Genomic DNA, 14,759 nt, shown 5'->3' with positions numbered 1-14,759 from the left:
TGGCAGACGTACCTTGTCCGACTTCTGTTCGGTCGTCGGCTGCAGTTAACGTAAGCTTCCAGGCGCACATCCGAAGAGGAAGGCAATGCCTGCGAATGCTTTTACAGGCCTCGTTGGAGCAGCTGGTCCCCAGCGGACTCCTCACTACGTTCACCGTCAGCCCAAGGCAGCCATGCAGCAGTTGAAAGTGGGCGGTGTATACCTCGGGACTGTCGTCGCCCTCGAGCTGCTGCCAAAAAATGTCTAAGGGAGGCTTGTTGCTGCTCTGATGAAGCAGCATCTGCAGGCGCTGGAAGAACACAGCAGGTCCATGAACCACTGCTCTTGGCGTGCCGTCGCGCCCTTGTGCTCGAAGAAGTAGACGAACTTCTTGCACAGATCGATGTAAGTCCGCTTGAAGTCCGCCGTAGCCTCGCGCACGTACAACAGCTTGACATAGTAGTAGAGGAGCTGGATGGAGTAGTTCTGCGGAGAGACGTCCTTGTACAGGTCGCGACAAATGCGCAGCAACTTCAGTGCAGTTGTTGTTCGAGCGGCGCTTCTATGGAAAACATGTCGATCTGCATCGATGCCAGAACCAGGCCCAGATACTCCGTGAGTATTGAGTAGTCAGCTCAGAGCTGCGGTGTGCCAGCTGCAGCTCAGGAGCTTGAGAAGCGGTCGTACATTTTCGTCGTGCTCTCGGGCGGAAGGGCGCTCAGGTACATCAGAAAGGCTTTGCCTCGCTTGCTGAACAGGCATCATTCAGTGGACCAGGAGAGCCGCATTCTTTGCCACTTTACGCTGGCGCATGGTGTCAAAGAGGACACCCATTGCCTCAAGGCGTAATATAGTTGATTCTGTGGCGGCGATGGGCAACGTTCCTTCTGCATTTGCAAGTGAATGCCATTGAAGTGCGTCAGATGGATGTCCAAATAAAACTTGTAGTCAGCCTCCCTTGCAGCGGCAGGGCTGCGATCGGACTAGCCGTACATTTTCTGGCATTCCGTCAGGGATTTCTGCGAAGCACCCGTACAATTACTACACTTCGTCCAGCAGCAAGCATTTGGTTCTTCAACTTACCTCTGACAAAGCTCACGATGTATGTACGCAGGGCTCGTTAGATGAGCTTCCACAGGCTCGGCTTCTCCTCGTAGGGCTCCACGTGTGGTACCACGTGGCCGCAATGTCGCAGTAGAGATCGTCATGCTGGTGCAGATTGTCCTTCAAGGCGACACACAGCTGGCGCAACACGCTCAACTCATATCTTAGCGGAAAGGAGCGTCGTTATTCCCGATGCCTTGCTGAATTCCTTGAATTTCAGCTTAATTGTCGTGGCGCAGCCTCAACATCGGATCGAGTGCCTTTCAACTGTTTCCTATATCGGCAGACATTATTATTATTATTTTTTTTTTGTTTGTTTTAAATCATCTCAAGGATGATCGGAATTTTGATCGTAGCACTGTAGCCACATTGATCAGATACTGGTGATGTAGTTTGGCGAGTTTGACAGGTCGGTATATAAAAAAAAGAGGAAAATTACTTAACTGTTTTAGAAAATAAACTGAAATTACTTTATAACATGATGAAGAAAAAAGGGGTCAAAAGTTTAAGTCAGCAGTTTTGATGAAGATTGCCAGCTCTCTGAGATGTGCGGCTCTTTTTTATTAATATTCTGAGCCCGGCAAATCTTTGGCAATCGAAGATCAGGTGTTCGGCATATTCAGTTACATTGCACGTTTCGCAGATATTTGAGTCAATTGCTTTGATTCTGTGTAGGAAGACTTTGTCGTATGTGTGTTCCGTCATAAGTCTGTTAATGGTCTTGATGCTTTTAGCATTCCATTTAAGAGAAAAATGCCAGGTTTACTGGGTATGTCTGGAAATATGTCTATGAGCTGGATCCCTTCGTCTACACTTCGTCCTGTAGTCCTCATTCCATTTGTATACTAAAAAGTTCCTAATTTCTCTTTGAGCTCCTTGTAGCTGTATTTTATATTTATTGTAAACCCCTCACTTGTAGCACGCCTTTGCTGCTATGTCACTCTTTTCGTGATGGCACACCCTTGTGACCAGGACCCATAGAATGTCAAGTTTCTGAATGTTGATTGGTTAATTATGTTGTGAATATCATTCACTAGGTACGAGTCTGTATTCTTATTTTTAATTAAATTAATAGCTCCTAATCCATCACTTAAAATCAAAGCCTTTTTGTAATTATATTTAAGACATAGTTCGCAGGCCTTTTTAAGGCCTACGAGTTCGGCACCTACTGAGGATAATCTGTTTTCTATTTTGTACTTGTGATATTTCCACTAGGCCATTCTACTATTCCTATGCCACATGTACTTTCTGTAACTGAGGCATCTGTTGATAGAATGTTCCAGTCGTCCTTTCTGTACTTGTTCAGAATCTCATAAAATATAGTTTTTATTTCTTCATTCTTCATTCTTCATTCATTTCTTCCTGAAAACAGGTGGCATTACACCAGCGAGGACAAAATTTCGTGTTTGCTTGTGTCAGGTGGCACCCCAACACACCTTCTGAGTGATTTAGCTTGCGCTATTCTATATCTTTACTTGCTCCAGATCCCATGTCTGAAAAACTTGTGATAGCATATTCTTGTTTTGTTCTAATAAAAGCTTTGAAGATGTTGTACTTGTTTTAGGTTTTAGACCTGATTTGATAGTAGTCGCAGCTGGAGGAGTCTGTTGCATTTTTTTTGTTTGTTCTTTAACCATTTTTACATGACTGACATTTGACATGTTTGCGCTAATCAGTCTGCCTAAGAAACGGATATCTTTTCGATTTGGTATAGGCACATTTCTAACAGAAATATTTACCGCTCTGACCTGTCTTTTTCCTACATTCATTGCTGCAGATTTGCTTGGATTGAAGCTAAAACCGAGATCACCACATAGAAGGTTAAAGTCATTTAGTTTTTTATTAAGGTTTTCAACCGCTACAGTAAACTCTCTGTTGGGAGAGATTATAACGAAGTCATCTGCAATTGCATCATATGAGTATTTCTATCACAGATCTGATGTATCTTTTTGTGTATACATTAAAAAGGAGGGGCGACAGACAAGAGCCCTGTGGGATTCCTCCCTGAACTACCTGAACAGCTTCCCCTATTTTCAGTAGGCTCATAGACATAAAACCATAGCTCGCAAATAACTGTTTACACTTTCGGCGTGTCTGCTAACAACCTCTCATTGACGAACACATTGAGAAAAGGGACTGAAAAGACCCGATCAAATCTGTTTTTGCTCAACTCGCTCTTCGCTCAAGCAAAGACCGACTTTTTCACTTCTCTTTTGTTCCTGTTTTTCACTGAGCATCTTGTCGCGAGCGAACGAAAAAAGTGTCTTTTGCGTATGTATGCGTGCTTGTACGTGTGGTGGCTGTGGCAACGATCACTTGCCTTCGTGAATTGTGTCAGACACTGTCCCAAACCCAAAATGAGCCTGTTCCTGAACAACTTTCCGAAATTTTTACTGATGTGAAGAACTTTGCTATGAACAATGGCCGTTTACCATTAAATGCCGATATATTGCAGCTTTTTAACGACATGAAGCTAAGATCACCACACTTGAATTCGCTCGCACAGGTGGTGCTGGCTACACCGGCCACTCAGGTATCGGTCGAAAGAGCCTTTTCAGCACTTCATTATATTTTGAATGAAAAACGTTGCTCTTTAAGTGCGGAAAATATTAACTCATTGTTAGTGGTTAAGCTAAATTCGTATTAATACAAAATATATACATACATATATACATACATCCATATCCATGTCTCTTCAGTTTGCAGAAAATTCGCATATAAGTATAAATATTACAATAACATAACCATAAGATGCGAAAAACATGAATAAATAAACATAAACACGAATAAAAAACTAAAAACACTTTACTCAGACACTTTTTGGGTTCTGCTCATCTAAAGACACTTTTGCTGCGAGCGCTTGACCAAAGTGTCTCTCTAAGCTGTTATTGTGAGACCCGATCGTGTGTCGGGCTCAACCGAAAACCCGAAACACATAACACAAGCGAAGAGACAAAAAGTGTTCTGCTCAGTGAGAGACCGCTTCTGCGTGGTCTTTTTCGGTTTTGTCAGTGACGAGACCGCAAAGGGAAAAAGTGTTGACCGTCGTTTGCGAGCTATGCATAAAACTGATGATCCAGTCAATGTATGTTTTAGGAAAACACTCATTTTCCATTAGTCTTTTTAAGAATTTCAGGTTGACACAATTGTAGGCATTGTTGAGGTCAACAACCACAAGAGTAACGTGTTCCTTGCTCTTTTTCTTTGCCGCTACCACATTGATGACATCATTTATGCACATCGCTGCAGACTTGTTTTTTTTGGTATGCATAAGATCTGTAGGGTATATTCTTGTTTTCTTGTATATGCTTTTCCAGCCTGGCTTTCACCATGCCATTTACTGTCTTGGCTAGAACCGAAATGAGGGATATGGGTCGAAAATGTTTTAAGTCAGTCAGATCCATGTTTTTTTCGGTATTGGTACAATTCTGATAGATCTCCATTCGACTGGGAAATCGCACATAGCCACTCGACGGTTGTAAAAATGTACAAGTTCTGTCTTTATACTAGTGTTGAGAGCACTCAGCATCTCGTATGTGATGTGATCTATTCCTCCTGCCGTTTTTTCTGTTTCTGACTAACACAGCCTCTAACTCTTCCAAGGAAAGAAAGGATTTTCATTGTTCTTGGTTGAGTACATTTCTTCGTCTACATCCTTTGCTTCTGAGGTTATTTGTTCGTTAAGGAATTCCAGGTATGGCCCAGCTTTGTCAGGGTCGAAAATTTCTGGGGTGTTCTCTTGACAGTTTTTTAGATTTCTGAGGAATCTCCAGGCTTCTCTTGAGTTCGATTTTACATTTAACTCTGTTAACTTCCTGGCATAGCTAGTTCTTTTGGCAATTTTAACAGATTTTTTCCATTTAACCTTGAGGTTAACAGCAGAACAATAATTTTGAAAGGAGGGTTCTGAAGCTGCCTTCTTCTGCGACTCTGCAAACTCCTGAATAGTTTGGCTAAATTCTCGTCCACCATAATTTTGGACATTTGTTTTTGATTTCATAAGTAGCTGCTTTTATTTCCTGTTGGATGTTCTTCGCTAAATTATCCATATCTTTGTCGGCCTCAAACTGGCTTAGCTTTTTCAGTAGCCTGTTTTTGGCAAGGAAAGTTTTGAGTTTGTGTTGATATCCTGCTGTTTCAAAGGTTATTGGGTGATGGTGGCTGCCTCCTAGGTAAAACTTTTCGCATTTCCAATTCTCTATATGAATACCCTTTGTAAAAGTTAAATCGAGTACAGACCCTGATGTTGAGTCGATGTGTCTTCTGAATGTGAGACTGTGGTCATTTGCTAGACTGTAGCCAGCATTTGACATAGCTTGCATGAGAAAAGTTCCCTTTTCACTGTTGGTTCTGTCTCCAAAAAAAGGTATGTCTTGCGTTAAAATCTCCTGCAATTATGACTTTTCCGAATGCATCTAAATATTCAAGGAAATTGTTAATCGCTTGCTTGAAGGATGCAAGAGACAACAAAGGTTCAAAATATACTGAGGTGATAAGAAATTTATCTTTGTTGCTGATGGTTCTTGCTATAATTATATCTTGCTCTGTCTCATATATCAGTCTTTTAACTCTTAATTCTTTTTTGTAGGCAATCGCCACTCCTCCATAACCGTCCTCTCTATGTTTTTCTAACCTATTGAAGTTGGCTAGTTTCCTAAAACGGAGATCGTGAGAGAAAACTTCAGCAGAATGGCAAAGTCGAAGTTTTCATTGTTTAAGTAGAATACTAGGTCGTTTTTATTGGCTTTAATAGATTGAATGTTATGTTGTAAAAATTTCATATTTATTTAGATGTTTTAAAAAGGTTCGTTTCTCTCTGTTTGTTAATTTTTCTGTCTGCATTATGTTCCATATTGTAATCATTTGTACTGGTCACTTTTTTTGATGGATGTGACACATCATTTGAGTCGACTAAACGAGACAACATGTCAACCATCTGTTGAATGGTCAATTTGTTTTCTTTTAGTTCTTTGTTTTCAAAAAATGGTACGTGATTACTAGAATCGCTGGTATATGATTCTAAGTGATAGTGGGGTTTTTGTGCAGGAACCAAACGTCTCTGCACTAACCTGCTCGCATAACTGTGTTTTTTTTAAAACTTCATTTGCCTTAACGTTTTTGTTTTGAACATTTTCCTCATTTATATCTAGTTTTGGATAGTTTTTTTCATAATTATCTAACAGCGAAAAATTTTGATGGATTGAGTAAGTGCTAAGCACTTCCTTACTCGCGATTTTTTTGATTGTCATTATTTTGTTAATGTCCATCTCCTTTTCCCATACTGGGCACATCAGTCTGTCCCTAGCTGAGTGATTTTTCCCATTGCAAAGGATACATTTGAGACCATTGCACTCCTCGACTCCGCATTTATAGCACCTCCTAGCTGATTTGCATCTGGTCGAAGTGTGACCAAGTCTGCCACAATTATAACATTGCCTTACTCTGGGAACATATATGCTTACTTTCATCCCACATATCCCAAAAAGAGATACCTTTTCTGGGATGTCTGAACCCTCAAAACCAATTTTGACTGTTTCTAATGGTATGAGCTTGAATGTTTCGTTGTTGTCATCGGTTGTAATTTTCTGCCTTCTTGCTAATCTTTCAATTGACCTAATTTTTATGTTAGAAGTAATATTATCCATAATTTCATTCTCAGAAAAACCGAGGGGCACCCTTTAATTACTCTATAGGATTCCACATAGTCTTTTGGTATAAATACCACTAAATTCATTTTTTTTAACTCCTCATTTAAAACTAAATCATTTGCTTCGCTGAAAACCTTAAAATAAATCTTGTATAGTGTAGGCGCAAGAGCTACGATTTCTTTAATTCCTTTGATTTTAAGGTGTCTTATTTTTTTAAAAAAGAATAAGCCATTTTTGGTGTTTTGTTTTCGAAGATGGTACTGTTCTTAGTCGATACTAGTACAGCCGCATCCCCGATGTGGCACTCACTATACAGCACTGTTTCTCTTTCGATACCTACATTTGATGGGTTTATAATCGGATTAGTATTTTTATTCAGTGTTTTAGTCATTTCAGTATTTCCAGTAAAACATTTATGGCATTTGTGTAAGAATTGTGAACGGTCACACCGTCAGAAGCCTCCACCATTTTGTTACTGTCATCGTCTATCAGCATTTTGTTATTTATGTCTGTATTGGTGTTGTCGCTTTTTTGTTCCTTGCGCATCTTTTTTGCTGGGTACTTTTCGTTAGTCAAGCTGTCGAATATGTCCTCTTTCACACCTGAACACAAAGCACTGAGGTTTTTTGCTATTGTTTTTTGCCACCGCTTTTTGCCACCTGATCAGGGGGTTTCAATTTGGCAGACACCGAGTGACCGGCGTCCGCCATACTTGCTGGTTTAACCAGATTGCCAAAGACTTACCTCTCCTTTGGGAAATGAAAAGAGGAATAATTTATATATTGATGAAGATTTGTATGAAATAAACAATGATCCAATTTTTACAATCACTTTTAATTAAGCCTTTGTTGCTTGGAAAAAGTCACCTTTCAGACTGTTAAGAAAAAACACGACCGGTCTCGCTCGCTGATGAAAAGGAAGTGTTATCGGCAGACATTATTGTCACTTTTTTTACCAGCGCTTCGCTTCGTTTGAGTGTGTTTCAGTGTGACCTGATCTATCGCGGTCTTATGGATAAAATCTATGGCAGCCCTCAGAAATATACCAAAAAATACCGTAAGTCTACTGACGATTCTATTGTACATTTCCTCGTATTTTTAATATTTGGTTTAATATTACTAGCTACGGCCCTCAGCTCTGAAAACGTAATTTTATCCGATTGATAAATCAATTTTCTACAACACCACACAATTTTAAATATTCCTTTTATTGGAATTGATTGTAAAATAAGTTTAAACAATTTCCACTATCTTCTCTACCAAATGTTCGCCCTGTTTTCATATAAGCCCCATAGAAGCTGTGGAGATAATGTTTTTTATCCCAATCGGCCGACTAATTATTTCGAATTAAATAAAACTCGGCGCAGAAATAAAATTACGATATGTTCTTTAATGCGTGACATCCAAATTGCATGTGTGGCTTGCCTGCCCTTTACATTGCGGCTCCGATCGCAAGGCGCAGCTTCGCTCGGCCGACGTCGGTAGGCAAACGCAAAGCGGAGATAGCGAAGAGCGAGCTGGCAGAGAGCGTTTAGCAGGGCAAGCAAGCGCAGAGCTTTAACAAACAAATGAGTGACATAGACATAAGTAACAAACAAAATAAGCGGCTGAGGGCCAAGAATTAGGTGCTATTTGAACATTCACCCCCCGTTGGAAGGCAAAGGCTTTCAACAGATCCATCCTGAAGGGGCAGAACCGCTATTTTTCCAACGGCCCTCTTGAAAAGGCCCTTTGAGTGCGGATGACGGCTACTCTGATGGTTCCATCTTTTCCTGGGATGACGCTCTCAATGCGGCCAAGCGGCCACCTTAATGGTGATCATGACGAGCGCTCCTAGCTTGATGTTTGGAGACGATGACCGCCACTTGCTCCGCTCCTGAAGAATCGAAAGATACGCCGTGCTCCATTTTCTCCAAAACGCCTGCTTCATTTGACACAGCCGCTGCCATCGACTAAGTAGGTTGACCCGGAGATGCGCCACATCTGGCTCGTCGAATGCAGCTTTCGGGGCTCCATTGAGAAAGTGGTTTGGCGTGAGCACATCTAGATCATCGGAACTTTCTGTAATTGCATAAAGCGGACGGGAATTTAACAAAGCAGAGATTTCACAAGCCAAGGTCTGAATTTCATCAAGAGTAAAAATGTAGGTCCCGACGATGCGATGAAAATGATATTTAGCTGCTTTAACAGCCGCCTCCCACAAACCCCCAAAATGAGGTGAGCGAGGGGGGATGAATTTCCAGTCGATTCCACTAGAAACGCAGAGATGTGACACAGTCGACGTATGAGGATCGCTGAGGAACATTTGCCGAAGCTCCAAAAGCTCATTTTTTGCTCCTACAAAATTTGTAGCGTTGTCTGACCAGATGATTCGAGGTTTGGGACGTAGACTTATAAAACGCCTTAATGCTGCCAGAAAGGATTCTGTAGATAGATCCCGAACGACTTCCAAATGAGTTGCTTTGGTGCTAAAGCATACGAAGACAGCGATGTAACATTTTGATAGGAGGCCTGCTTCTGACTTCCGACTTGTGATAAAGGGTCCGCAAAAATCAACGCCCGTTGTGTGGAATGCTGGATTAATAATAGGAGGAGCATTGCCTCCTGAGAGCGGCGATCTTGGCAGAGTAACCCGTAGCCCATCCACGACTCTCACTAATCTCCCGACCTCTGCTCTTTTGCGTCCCCCCACAGTGGCGATGGTGGAGGTGCAGCTGGACCCCGACACAAAGGTTCCGCCGGAATGCTAGTGGCGTTTGCGATCTGCACCACTATGCTGGTGGCCGTGCATATGCTGGCTTTGATGATTAGCACCTGCATCCTGCCGAACATCGAGGTAGTGTGCAACCTGCACAGCATCTCCCTGGTGCACGAGTCGCCGCACGAGCGCCTGCACTGGTACATTGAGACGGCGTGGGCATTTTCGACGCCTGCTGGGGTTGATCCTATTCCTGCTGGAGATAGCCATACTGTGCTGGGTAAAGTTCTATGATCTGAGCCGCCGGCGGCCTGGTCGGCCTGCGTGTGCTGATACCCGTGATGATTATCTTCCTGGCTTTCGCCATACACTTCTATCGGTCTCTGGTGACGCACAAGTACGAGGTGACGGTCTCCGGCATACGGGAGCTGGAGATCCTCAAGGAGCAGATGGAACAGGATCACCTCGAGCACCATAACAACCATAATCGCAATAACGGCATCCACTACGGTGCCACCGGCGACATCGTTTAGCAGTATCAATCGCGCGAGGATCCCACGAAGCAATAAACCATCTCGGCGATCCTTCTCTTGAAAACTTAACGAAAACGAAAAGAAAAGACACTTACGGCAGTGGGCCAGAGCCTCGCCGTCAATCCTCAGACTAAATAAGTGAATATTTTGTAAATTTGTAGTTGATTGCAAATTGTGATACGCAGAAGGCAGTAGATTTTATTATACAAAAACAGTATGAGTACGTATATTCTAAAGGATTGTGCCCCGAGCAATGTTTCTTTAAGCTCAAGACCTTTACACATCGTAACCCCTGTGTACTCATCGCATGCAATGATGAAAGACCCAAACTAAAGGAATACTACTTTCAAGTTTAAACCACTGTGTTGACTAAATATTCCTCAATATTAGCTTGTATATTTGTTGTAACTAGTTTGGCGCGTCCGCTAATATCTGTATTGTATTTTAGTGGTATGCCATCGCTCGCGATGTCAGACCCAGACCTCATCCATAGCGCAGTCTTCCCTCGCCCACGTAGTGTGTAAGAACCCAAATAATTCGAACCGAACCAGATCGTGTTAGCCCAAATTTTTATATTGATAGGCGAATATGTAAGCGAAATTGCGCTGTAATTTATACACGTACGATTAAAACGATTTTTTCTACCTATATTTAACCGAAGCAAGCGATTTTTCTATTGCCGTTCCCCCCGCCTGACCTCCATCAGGTCGTTAGGCTTGCGTGCCAGGAGCGACTGGAAGAGCGACTAGCTAACGAAAGTTGTTGGATGGGGGCAAACGGAGCCAGGACACATGGTTGGGGTTGATTAGAAAAGGGACACCGCACGCACCCCAGGACACGAAAGAAGAGCACAGATGACAAACCCAAAGCGGGGCTGGGGCTCAGTTGTCTGCAACATGTCGTGCCATGCTGGTGGCGGCAATGGTGTTCGAAGCCTGCGCTATCCTGCCGGAGGACATGGCCGCTATCAGGGCAAGTGGCTGAGGAACCAAACACCACGGCTATGGAGTGAAATCGAGCCGTCGTGGATTGGTGTACGAGGGCCAGTGGCAGCGGGCCAACGTCATGGCTACGGATCCATGCGGCGGAGTCCCCTGATGGCCAGGTGCATCGCCTCTATGTGGGTCATTGGCGCCATGACAAGCGCAGCGGGAAGGGAAAACAGTACTACGACGATGGATCCGTCTATTTTGGTCAGTGGCAGATGAACAAGCGGCAAGGACGCGGCATACATTGGTATGCGGACAGACGCGTCTATGTGGGGGAATGGCTCCAGGATGCCATGCACGGACGGGGCGTCCTCTTCTCGGGTGAGTCCTCTAACAAAAAATGAAAGTTCAGTAGAATCCTCGTCGATCCATATGTTTCGTCTGTGTTCAGCAAACGGAAAGCGCTATGTGGGAGAGTTCCAGGAGGGCTGCAAGTCGGGCGCTGGCTTCTTCGACCACGGACAGAATCGGATTCAGTTGGTCGGTGGGTCCAGACATCTGCAAGAGTTCGCTGATACGCGTGCTCAAGCAATAAAGAACATTTTAGACATTCTCTGGAAGGTCGATCTCCTTGCCATAACGTTTATAAATACCAATCAAATGGAATAAGGACAAGCTACAAACAAATATTAACTATAAACTATTATAAGCCTATGCAAGTGTCAGTTCTGATCAGTTCCTTTGCCGCCGCCTAAGGCTGACTGTCTCCTGCTGGGGTGCAGGCTCCGGTACCTTCCGACGTGGTCGTCCCCGCGTGGTCGCTGGCGTTTCCTCGAGTTGCCTGTTGCGGGCACGAGTGCTCCTTGCATCACTAGTCGGATACCGCTTCACTGAGGCTGCCGATGAGGTGGAAGGCGTCTCTTCCATGGTATCGTCCAATTCGATGATCTCTGGTACTTTTAGTTGGCTACCAATTCTAGCGGAGCGTGTCTTTGTGGCCTTGGCTGGCACAGATTGGGATCGTTTCAGTTGAGAGGGAGCCGGAGTCGAAGCTGAAACCGAAGCAGCATCGTCATCGCTTATCTCGATCGTCTGGCAGGCATTCAGATCCACATGATCCGATGGTGGCGTGTTCTCATTGCCGCTCTTGCTGCTACTGCTGCTGCTGTTGCTGCAGCCGATGGGTGGTCGCAATTCCAGCTCCGTGTATATCTTGAACCTGGGCGTCTTTCTGGCAGATGATTTTGCCTTGGTAGTCCCCTCAACAACACCTTTCCTGCGTTTATCCTCTGGCGAAGTGTTAAAAGCGAGGCTCGCCTAATGGTCTTCGCCCTCGCTTTGCCAACGAGATGCAGCTCCAACCGGGCCGTCTTTATCTGGACCATGAGGTTGAAGCTATAGTTGATGTCCGCCGTTTGGGGCACTGATTTGAGAGCTGCCTCCGCATAGCTGAGAGCCTCCTTGTTCTTCTTTCTGAAGCGAAGATAGTTGATGTGGTAGAGTTCGTGCACGATGAGCATGGAGCCCAGTGTGGCGGTGCGTACGGGATCCTCCTGCAGCCAATTGCCTGCCCCTACGTAGAAGTCGTCCAGCTGATCGGTCTCCCTTTTCAAGAAGTTTAAGCGGGCATGGAGACATCCCACGATAAAGTAGAAACATTGCAGCTGCATGCTGTCCCGTAGATGGGGCGGCATCCCTTGCTTGCTCACATAGCGCTGCAGCTGATGGCTGGTGGGAATTGGCTCGTGCATGGGCAGAGACATGGCACAATGGCATTCGCCTTGTGATCTTCCTTGGCGGCTATTGCGGGGATGTATTTGGCCGATGTCTGCTCCACCAGCGTTCGACTAAGCGGGTTGATGGCGAGCAAATGGTCCAGGAGGCGCAGCTTGGACTGCGCCTGGTCCATGTACTCATTCTGCAGGTTCATCCAGAGCCACGAGATGAGCACCTCAATGGTCCGCAGGGCCATACCCGACTGCAGCACCAGGTTAAGCGTGGTGCCGTAAAAGGCGAACGGCGCGGTCAGCCGATTGGCCGCATACTCGGTGCTCTCCCTCACGAGGTCAGCTAGCAGCAGCTGCAGGGCTCCCAGGATGTCGCTCTTGCCAACTCGCTCATCGAACTGGGCGCGCAGCTCCTCGGCCTGCAGCAACAGCAGCTGGGCGTGGCACAGACAGTCCTGCCGCGCATAGTAGCTGGCCATGTGGCAGAGCAGAGCATCACTATAGTATGTTGGCGCTTATAGAACCATCCGTTTTGGAGCTGAGGCCACAGATCGTCGAGCAGCTCCTGCGCTCGATCCAGAGTTGGAGCTGCTGGTTAGAATTCAGGTGGTCTTGTCCCAGGAAGTGGGTCAGGGCTCGCAGGTAGGTGAATCTCTCGTCCAGCATTTGCAATCCTGAGTATCAGCAGCCAGGCTTCATCGGCCTGCGCCATGTAGCCCATGGTGGACAGAGCCATGGCTGCAGCAACTGCATCGTCGATCAGGGCTTCCCAGTCGATTGGTGTATCGTCGCAGCCGAGCGGCTCTTGGTCTGCACGTTCGAAGAAGGCCGCGAAGCCAGCGATGGCCGATGTAGCCAACTCCACCAGGCGATGCTCCCGCTTAATGTTGAGCTCCAGCAAGTTGTTCTTGACGATTAACTCCTCCAGGCTGTTCTCGGCCGTCTCCTTGATCGAGAACTTGGTCTTCTGTGCCTCCAAAGCCTCCAGCAGCACACTGATACTGGTATGGCCAATGCCAGCTGTTGCATGCGGCTGAGCGGTTGCTTGAGGGCCGTGCTTTGCAGCTGGGAGCGCAGTTCCTCGCACTGACGCACCACCTCGCTGTCGGTGCGCATCTTGCGTGCCAGGAGAACCAGGTGGTAGTCATTGTGACGGCAGCGTAGTAGCGACTGCAGCAGGGGTACGGGCCGCGCACTCTGGAAGTGCAGCACGGCCAACAGATCCACATCGTATAGCTGTTTCTTTTGGGCGGGGGTTAGGGGGTTGGGCATAGGACTGGACTCGTGCCACTCGTAGACGCACTTCTCCGTATTATTGGCATTGTGGTAGTGGACGAAAAGAGGTGAACGCAACCGCGAGGGATTCGTTTGGGCCGCAAGGTAGGTGGACTGCAGACGGTTGGCCATGTCGGAGCTCTTGCAGTGGACACTGGCTTTGTACATCGCAGGAGCACACTAAGCATTTTCTGGCTGGTGATGAGCGGTCGTAGATGTTGCAAGGGCTCCAAGAAGGCCAGCACAAGGGACATTTGTTCGGGACACGCTACCTTTTCGGCCACGAGTGCCAGTAGACGCACCAGCTTGTCTAGCTCCATGGCGGAGGGCCCCAGGCACTTCATGCTCTTGGCCACGTCCAAGGTGTAGCCAAGAATGCCCAAGAGCGGCTTATAGGGTGCCTGAAGAGAAAGCTCATTAGGTAAAAGGTTTTCCAGCTGTGGCAGACGTACCTTGTCCGACTTCTGTTCGGTCGTCGGCTGCCAGTTAACGTAAGCTTCCAGGGCGCACATCCCGAAGGAGAGAAGGCAATGCCTGCGAATGCTTTTACAGGCCTCGTTGGAGCAGCTGGTCCCCAGCGGACTCCTCACTACGTTCACCGTCAGCCCAAGGCAGCCATGCAGCAGTTGAAAGTGGGCGGTGTATACCTCGGGACTGTCGTCGCCCTCGAGCTGCTGCCAAAAGGGAGGCTTGTTGCTGCTCTGATGAAGCAGCATCTGCAGGCGCTGGAAGAACACCAGCAGGTCCATGAACCACTGCTCTTTGGCGTGCGTCGCGCCCTTGTGCTCGAAGAAGTAGACGAACTTCTTGCACAGATCGATGTAAGTCCGCTTGAAGTCCGCCGTAGCCTCGCGCACGTACAACAGC

At 46.0% G+C, this 14,759-nt stretch overlaps 3 pseudogenes; 2 read left to right on the top strand and 1 right to left on the bottom strand.

The window, feature by feature from the left end:
- Nucleotides 1-7,741: 7,741 nt before the first annotated feature.
- LOC117194292 lies at nt 7,742-10,466 on the top strand (annotated as a pseudogene).
- A 170-nt stretch (nt 10,467-10,636) lies between these two features.
- LOC117194291 lies at nt 10,637-11,559 on the top strand (annotated as a pseudogene).
- On the bottom strand, nt 11,501-14,755 carry LOC117194296 (annotated as a pseudogene).
- Between the last annotated feature and the right edge of the window lie 4 nt (nt 14,756-14,759).

This window comes from Drosophila miranda, assembly GCF_003369915.1.
Source record: "Drosophila miranda strain MSH22 chromosome Y unlocalized genomic scaffold, D.miranda_PacBio2.1 Contig_Y34_pilon, whole genome shotgun sequence".
Lineage (NCBI taxonomy): Eukaryota > Metazoa > Arthropoda > Insecta > Diptera > Drosophilidae > Drosophila > Drosophila miranda.
The sequence above is the reverse complement of the archived record's forward strand: the minus strand, read 5'-3'. Positions and strand labels throughout refer to the sequence as shown.